The 8,295-nt window shown below is 59.1% G+C and overlaps 2 pseudogenes; one reads left to right on the forward strand and one right to left on the reverse strand.

Moving 5' to 3' along the window:
- Window positions 1-3,077: 3,077 nt before the first annotated feature.
- On the reverse strand, window positions 3,078-4,512 carry LOC130707196 (serine/arginine-rich splicing factor 3-like; annotated as a pseudogene).
- A 1,265-nt stretch (window positions 4,513-5,777) lies between these two features.
- On the forward strand, window positions 5,778-7,616 carry LOC130707197 (thimet oligopeptidase-like; annotated as a pseudogene).
- Window positions 7,617-8,295: the final 679 nt, after the last annotated feature.

The raw sequence follows: 8,295 nt of genomic DNA on the forward strand, positions 1-8,295 counted from the left end.
GACGGGGTCCCTGCGGCACCCTGGACAGGCGGGCGATGGGCAGCCCAGCCCCTCCCGGGAGGCAGCCCCGTGGGGTGGGGAGGGGGGCGGGCACTGCGAGCCACCCATGGTCGAGCGCATCACCTCGGTGCGTGGCATGGGGCGCCGTGGCTACACGCATCTTGATGGCCAGGATCAGACCCAGCTCTGCCACCAACTGGCTGGGTCCCTGGAGGCCTGTCACTGGACCCAGCCATTGTCCCTGTTCACCATCTGCAACGTGCGTGACCCGAGGACCCCCTCACAGGTGGTAGTGAGGGCTGACCGAGTCGGTTTGTGTGGAGGACAGAGAACAGTGAGGCCGGCAGATGAGGGAAGAGCTTGTCACTCATGGTTCTGGGCAGGGGCACGCCTTGTCCCCTAGGGCCTCCCAGGAGCACGAGGGTTCGGCAGGAATGAGGGGCGGGGTGGCTGGGGACTGGAGCCTGAGGTGTGGGTCCCTGAGAAGGAGCAGGCTCAGGATTGGCTAGAATGACCCCGGGGCTCCAGGCCTCTCCGTGGTGATGAGGGCAGGGGGACGGTGGCCCTGAGTGTGGGAGCCCCGTACAGAAGGGGCTGGGGTGCAGCCCTGCGCTGGCTGGTTTGCGTCAGAAAGTGACAGACGCGGTGAACGCGGGTACCAGGCCCGACCCAGGGCTCAGCGACAGCTCTTGTTCCTCAGCACAAACGCTGTCCCGCTTCGGCCGGTGCTGTGCCTTGCGGTGGAGGAAACCGGGACTCAGAGGACTGTGGGACTCTGGCATCCAGGGTGGGGCCTGGGCACGTGGGCCCCGAAGTCCTCCGGAGCGGCAGGCACATGGAGCTTCGAGGCTGGGGGAGGTGAGGGTGTGCACAGTGGGGCTGCGCAGACGGCCTTGACACTTGAGAACCACTGGCCCGAGGGACCACGGGGACGCCCGTGGAGGGGGGCGCCCAGGAGAGGCGGCCTGCTGGCGCGGGGCGGGGTCCTGAGTGCCGCCCCGCCCTCCCAGGGCGCCCTGTGCTCCTGCCCAGTCATGGCCGGTGGGGCCCATGAGGCTGCAGGGAGGCCAGTGACCGGCACGGCGCCTGCTGCCCGCAGAGGCCCGGCGTCCCTCAGGCTGCTTCTGAGCCAGGCGTGCCCGACGAGCCCCTGCGCCTGGCAGAGCCAGCGGGCACGCTCCCCCAGCGCCCCTCCTGTCCTCGGACAGGCACGTCTGCTCAGCCCGGGAGCGGGGCCGGGCGCGCTGAGTCCTGGGCTGGGCAGGGGGCGCAGCCTGGGCAGGTCCTCGAGGCGCCTCGCCTGCTGCTGGCCCGGCAGGGGCCCCGGGGAACCGGCACCTTCCTCTGCGCCCCACGTCGCTCCCTCCCCCAGGCTGGTCCATTTCTACCTGTTTCTGCAAACCAGATAGACCCTGAAGGGACAGAAACTTAGCTCCGTTGAAATGGCTGAAGCTTAGGCTGTCACCTTGTCCTGAGGAGGGTCCTAACAGTTAGGACCCGAGGCCCTTTCTTTCCCACCTCCCTCCTTTTGTCTGCCTCATCCGCCTCTTCTCCTTGAAACCCCCTCCATGCCCCCGCCCCCCGATTTTACAGCCGTCTTCTTCCTTCAGAAAATCAAGAGCATCAAGAAGAAGCTGAGGACTTCCCTGTTAGCGCAGTGGTTAAGAATCCGCCTGCCAATGCAGGAGACATGGGTTTCAGCCCTGGTCCGGGAAGATCCCACATGCCACGGAGCAGCTATGCCCGTGCGCCACAACTACTGATCCAGCACTCTAGAGCCCGTGAGCCACAATTACTGAGCCTGTTTGCCACAACTGCTGAAGCCTGTGCACCTAGAGCCCATGCTCCACAACAAGAGAAGCCACTACAATGAGAAACCTGCTCACCGCAACGAAGAGTGTCCCCCGCTCGCTGCAACTGGAGAAAGCCCGTGTGCAGCAACGAAGACCCAATGCAGCCACAAATAAATTAATAAATTAATTTAAAAAAATTTTTTTTTAAATAAAAAAAAAAAGAAGCTGAGTCTCCTGTGCATCGACTTCAACAAGAACCTGAACGGGGACGTGACCTTCCTGCCATTCTCGAGCGAGGAGCTGGGTGCGTGCGGGCCCCGTGGGGTGGTCGAGAGGCGTCCGTGTGCCCTGCCTCTGGGAGGGCCTTCTTCTCCTGAGGCGCTCAGAGTGTTTGGGTCCCAAGGTTCTGGATCCTTCCTAGGGGAAGGGGGCGGTCTACCGAGATTCTGCCCCGAAGGAGGTTGTCCCTCGAGACCCCGCCCCGCCCCTGCTCTCTGTGATGTTTCTTAATCTCACAGGGTCCTCCCGCACCTGACCCGGCGTGGGGTCTTGAAGGGCCGGGGCCTGGGCGGCTTTTTCAGCTTCTGTCCTCTTCCCCGAATGCTTTATTTTGAAAACTTCACACCTGTAGGGAAGTGGCAAGAATAGTACCAGGGAGACCCCGTGTGCTCCCCGGGCCCAGCCTCCCTACGTGGATGCCATGTGTGCTTTTCCTGCGCTGGGGCCTCTGGACGCATCGCCAGGAGCAAGGGCGCCTCCTGAGTCCCCGGGTGCAGGCCCCCCTCGGGAAGCAGAGCGTGGAGCTGTCCCCCAGCCATCCCAATGGCGGTCTTCTTTTAAAAGTTAATTACTTAATGAATTTTTGGCTGCGTTGGGTCTTCGTTGCTGCACACGGGCTTTCTCTGGTTGCGGCGAGTGGGGGCTCCTCTTCGTTGCGGGCACATGCCTCTCATTACGGTGCCTTCTTTCGTTTCGGAGCACGGGCTCTAGACGTGCTGGGTTCTGTAGTTGTGGCACGGGGGCTCAGTAGTTGTGGCTCCCAGGATCTAGAGCGCAGGCTCAGTAGTTGTGGCCCACGGGCTTAGTTGATCTGCGGCACGTGGGATCTTCCCGGACCAGGGCTCGAACCCGCGTCCCCTGCGTTGGCAGGCGGATTCTTTTTTTTTTTTTCTTTTGGAACCAGAACCTTAATCCCAAGGATTGTCACGAAACATATTACAAACGACAGCATGAAAAAAAATTGCACAGTAACTCAAAGTTCAACTCTATAATATACTCTTAATCTGGCAGGACATTGGTGTCTTGAATACTCTCAAATTCCCAAGTAATATTACAAAGAGCTATGTATTCATGTACAGCAATCACACAGGGGACTTATGACCTAAATCAAAGGTAAACTAACTTTCTTGAAACTTCTTAGATTCTAAAGTCACTGGACAACCTCTTGTCCGGTGTGAAGACTAGTGGAATTTTTAAACCTCTAATCTAGGGTAAGGGTGCAGCTTTAATTTTTACCTGCTGGCTTGTGTTCACAGCACCTTTTAAAGACTGCTTGCTTAACTACAGCTGCATACCATATCCCAGCTATAGAAAGCCTTTTCAATGTTTGCCAGTGTTGTTTCCATAATAGTAAACATCACATTTTAGCTGGGCAGGAGTCAGAGTTTTATTATCAGTCTAGGCAAGACCAAAAATTCAAAGCAAATTCAATTTTGCTTAAGGGAACATTTTAAGGTAACAATTCTTCATATTATATGCCTCATATGACCCATTTCAAACCATAGAGAATGACACCTTTATGTGTCACTGTCCCAAAAGACAAACAAATGTGAACAGCTAAAACATTTAAGAAGTGCACCAAGCTTCGGAAGTCTCAAACAAAACTTGAATTTTCTGTACATACTCCTGTCAAATGAAGTTATTTCCTGTACACCACTCCTCTTGCAAAGTGTTCTTCTATTTCCTTTCATTTGACCTAGATCGGCTAGGAGACCTAGAGAAAGATCGGGACGGCTTGTGATTTCTCTCCTGGGACAGTGATCTCTCTCTTCTCCTATATCTAGAAAGGGACCTGCTCTGGCTGACAGAGAAGGCTCTCCATCTTGGAGATGTGTGGCGAGGTGGAGGACTCCTCCTCCGATAATCATCTCGAGGGCGATGACCCCAAGAAGGAGGCGGTCACGATTTCGACTTCTCTTTTCCCCATTCGACAGGTCCACTCTTACTCGGCAGTCACATAGTGTTCTCCCATCTAGCTCTCGGACAGCATCGGCTGCATCTCGGGGATCTTCACGTTCAACAAGAGCGAAGCCGGGAGGGTTTTTAGCAACCCACACACTTCAGAGTGGTCCATAATAGCCTAAAGCTCGTTCCAATTCAGTCTTGTTACCACTGTTTCCAAGATTCCCTACATAAACTTGACAGTCCAACGGACAGGAATCACGATGCAAGACCCTCGTGACTCCTGGGTTTCACGGGCCACAGGGTGATCCCGGGCCTCTAGAATCTGGCAGCTGAATCTGCTTGCACAAGCTGTCCTATGGGGATGCTTTTCCCCCTATGTGTCCAGCCTGGGGCCCTACTGGCTTGGCCCGGCCTCCCGGGTGAGAGGGTGAACCCCAGCTCCCTGGAGCAGACACTCAGAGCCCTGCTGACCGGACTCACGGGACTGGGGCAGGGGCTGGACACGTGTGGCCAGCCTGGTGGTGTTTGGCCCCATCTGCAGTTCCAGTTCCAGCTGAGAAAGAGCCTCGCTGTGTAATTTTCTCCTGGTTGTGTAAGGATGCCCGGTGTCATTTGACAGAAATGTAGATGGTGTGTTCTTTCTCTGTTTTCTCCCTGCTTCCTCTCCTCTCTCTCTGTCTGTCTCTGTCTCTCTCCCTCTCTGCCTCTCCTTCCCTCCTGCTCCCACTCTTTCCTGAGAGAGGATAGACAGAGTGTGAGAGAGGGAGACTCAGAGGGAGAGGGAGGGAGATGATGGGAGGGAGAGGGAGAGAGGGAGAGGGAGGGAGGTCTCTTCCTCCCTCCCTCTCCCTCTCTCCTCCTTCTCTCCCTCACCCTCTCTCCCTCTCCCTCCATCACCCTCCCTCCTCCTCCCTCTCTCCCCCCTCTCCCTCTCCCTCCGTCTCTCCCTCGTCTCTCCCTCTAGAGACGGAGGGAGAGGGAGAAGGGGGGAGAGAGGGAGGGAAGGAGGGAGGGAGAGGGAGGGAGAGGGAGAGAGGGAGAGCGAGAGGAAGGGACAGAGAGAGGCAGAGGGAGAGATGGAGGGAGAGGGAGAGTGAGAGGCAGGGAGGGAGAGGGAGGGAGGAAGAGAGGGAGAAGGGCTGAGGAGGGGGGCTCCCTCCCCCTCCCATGCTCTCCCCACTGCTTTCTCTTTTTTCTGCTTCAACAGACACCAGGCGCCTTTTAGATCAGCCCTGAAGTCAACGTTGATGCTTGGACGGCCTGACCTCCCCGCTGACTTCCAGCCCTGGACCACAGCTGGGAGATGAAGTCTACAGGGCCCTGGGCGGCGGGCTGCACAGGCACCTCCTCTGACGCCCAATCTCTCCTCCTTTACGAGGCAGCCGCCAGCTTCCCTCCCTGACTCCCCAAGATTTGGGGCCTTTTTAATATGTGTCGATAATGCCATGAGCTACTATTTAACTTTTCTACGAGGACCCATTTCCCGAAATGCAGTGGTTTTCAGCCTTGGCTGCACTAGAGAACCCCCAGGGAAGGGAGAGAAGTCTCTCCCTCCCTCTCTCTCCCTCTTCCTCCGTATCTCCTTCTGGCTCTCTCCCTCTCCCTCTCCTTCTGGGGTGATGCCTGATGAGCTCAGATTCGCAGATGTTCCCCCCATCCCCTCTCTGTGCCTTGCGTGGGGTCTGGGCCTTCTCACTGTGGCCTGGGCACGGCCTTGACATTCAGACATCGGTTCCTGCAAGGACACTTGCGTTTGGTCCATACCGCGTGTGGCTGCAGTCTGTTCAGCATCTTCAGTAGATGGGGGCCGTGCACAAGCCCTTTGTCTTCCCCGCAGACACCACTGGTGTTTGCCGGGCCTCGCAGGTGATGCGGGGGGCACGGGGAACAGTCCTGTGGTGACTGGAGGCTCCCAGGAGAACCCCACCGCAGAACCGGAGAGGTGGCCCCAGAGAAGGTGGCGTACGCCTGGGGCCGGGCCTCACCAGCGAGCCACGGGCCACCTGCAGCAACAGGCGTCTCGCCGTCCAGGGGCTGGGTGTTTGGGCGCCGTGGGGATGAGCTGCTGTCTGCACGGCAGCCGAGTTTGTATTGTTGAGCCCGGGGAGGCCCCTGGGTGGCTCCTGGAGAGCCTGGCCGCATTTCTTCCTGCCCTTGGCCTTAGAGCCCATCACGGTTCACGCCGTTTCTGGTTCCAAAAGGACCTGTGTTCATAAAGACCACGTGTTAGGACAGCACCAAAGTGTCTAGAAATCCGGGCCAGGAGGAGGAGGGAGGGGAATTGGCTGTGCCCGCCAGTGGCCTGAGAGCCCTGCCCGCCCACAGAGACCTGGCCCGGGGCCCTACGGGGAGGGCATGGCCCACGGTCCCCAGCGCCGGCCGTCTCTGGGTTCCAGGAGAACTGCACGATCCTCGGGGAGCTGGTGAGGCTGCAGGCCCAGAAATCCTGCCTGCTGGGGTTCAGCATACGTGCCGACTCCGTGCTGGAGATGAACATGGCCAAGAATAGCCAGGTGGTGGCCACTTTCCTAGGTAACCCCGCCTCCACCTGAGTCCCAGTGGGGAGGGCGTCAGGCGGACCTTAACTGGACGTGGTGCTGCCTGAGACCCCACTGTGTCAGCCCTTGGGGGTCACCTTCCCGGACCCTTCATTCTGCCTCGAAGGGCACAGGGTGGGGGGCGGCTGGGGGGGCCGCCACAGGGACATAGCCGAGCCTCTCCCCTCCGCCCGCAAATGAGCTGGCCCAGAAGCTGAAGCCCCTCAGGGAGCAGGAGCGGCCGTGATCCTGGAGCTAAAGAAGGCCGAGTGCCAGAGGCGGGGCCTGCACTTTGACGGGCCCATCAACACCTGGGACCTGCGCTACTACATGAACCAGGGAGAGGAGACGCGCTACCACGAGGACCAGTACCTGCTCAATGAGTCCTTCCCCATGCAGGTGGTCATGCGCGGGCTGCTGGGCATCTCCCAGGAGGTGCTGGGGCTGACCTTCGACCTGGAGGAGGGCGCCAACGTGTGTCACGAAGACGTGAGGCTCTACACGGTCCGGGACGCGGCCTTGGGCAAGGTCATCCATTGGCAAGTTCTACCTGGACCTCTACCCTCGGTGCGTGCGTGCGTGCGTGCGTGCGTGCGTGCGGGAACCTGTCGGCCGTGGGCCGGAGCTCCTCTGAGGAAGCTGGGCCTCACCCCGCGTCCCTCCCCAGGGAAGGGAAGTCCGGGCACACGGCCTGCTTTGGCCGGCAGTCGGGCTGCCTGCAGCAGGATGGGAGCCGCCAGATGACCATCGTGGCCATGGTGGCCAACTTCACCAAGCCCACGCCCGACCCGCCCTCCCTGCTGCAGCACGATGAGCTGGAGACCTACTTCCACGAGTTCTGGCAAGCGATGCACCAGCCCTGCTCCCAGGTGGGTGCAGGCGCGGGGCTGCCGGCAGGGGCTGGGGAGGGCCCGGGCGCGTGGTCCTCAGGCAGGCCCTCGCCACGGGATTCTTCCGCTGATGTCACCCCGCACGTGGCGACGCCCTCGGTGTCAGCTTCCATCATCAAAGCCCACACACTGGGCGCATAAACAACAGAAATGGATGTCCTCGAGACTCTGGAGGCTGGAAACCCCAGATCAAGGAGTCAGGACTGGTTCCCTGCATGTTAAGTACATGTACTCAAGAGTTGCCTTAAAAAAAGACAAAAGAAAAGAAAGGCACGTTGCATGCAAGTCTGGTGACAGGTGGCGATGAGAACAAGAGGGAAGGCTCCGGGGCTGGGAGTGCCGCGTCCTGTGAGGCCCTGGGGCTGCTGCCAGTCTCCGTGGAGGCCCAGCAAGTCCCAGTGACTTCGCCATGGGGGGCGGGGGCCCAGCTGAGCGTCTGGGCCCAGGACCCACTGCTCGTTCAGTCTTCCTGGGGTCAGCCCTTCGTCCTGAGAGCGATGCTCTCACAGGCTGCACCGGAGCGTCTGGGGACAGCTTACTGAGCTGTGCAGCCATCACTACTGCCCTGTTTTGGAACATTTCCATCACCCCAGAAATGTCCCTCACGTCCTTAGTTATCACTCCCTCCCCTCCCCAGGCCCTGACAACCAGGAACCCACTCTCTGACTCTGTGGATCTACCTGTTCTGGACGTTTCCCCTCAGTAGGGTCACACCCTGTGTGTCCTTCTGTGTCTGACTTCTCTCGCTGAGCATCGTGTTCTCAGGGTCCATGCACGTGGCAGCGAGTGTCAGGGCGAGCCCTGACTCATCCCTCGGAGCCTTGGCAGCTGACCTTGTAAGAGGGTTAGGAGTGAACCCTCATGAGCTTCAGCAGAAAGTCGGCAAAGATT

The sequence above is a fragment of the Balaenoptera acutorostrata genome, chromosome 2 (assembly GCF_949987535.1).
Source record: "Balaenoptera acutorostrata chromosome 2, mBalAcu1.1, whole genome shotgun sequence".
NCBI classification, from domain to species: domain Eukaryota; kingdom Metazoa; phylum Chordata; class Mammalia; order Artiodactyla; family Balaenopteridae; genus Balaenoptera; species Balaenoptera acutorostrata.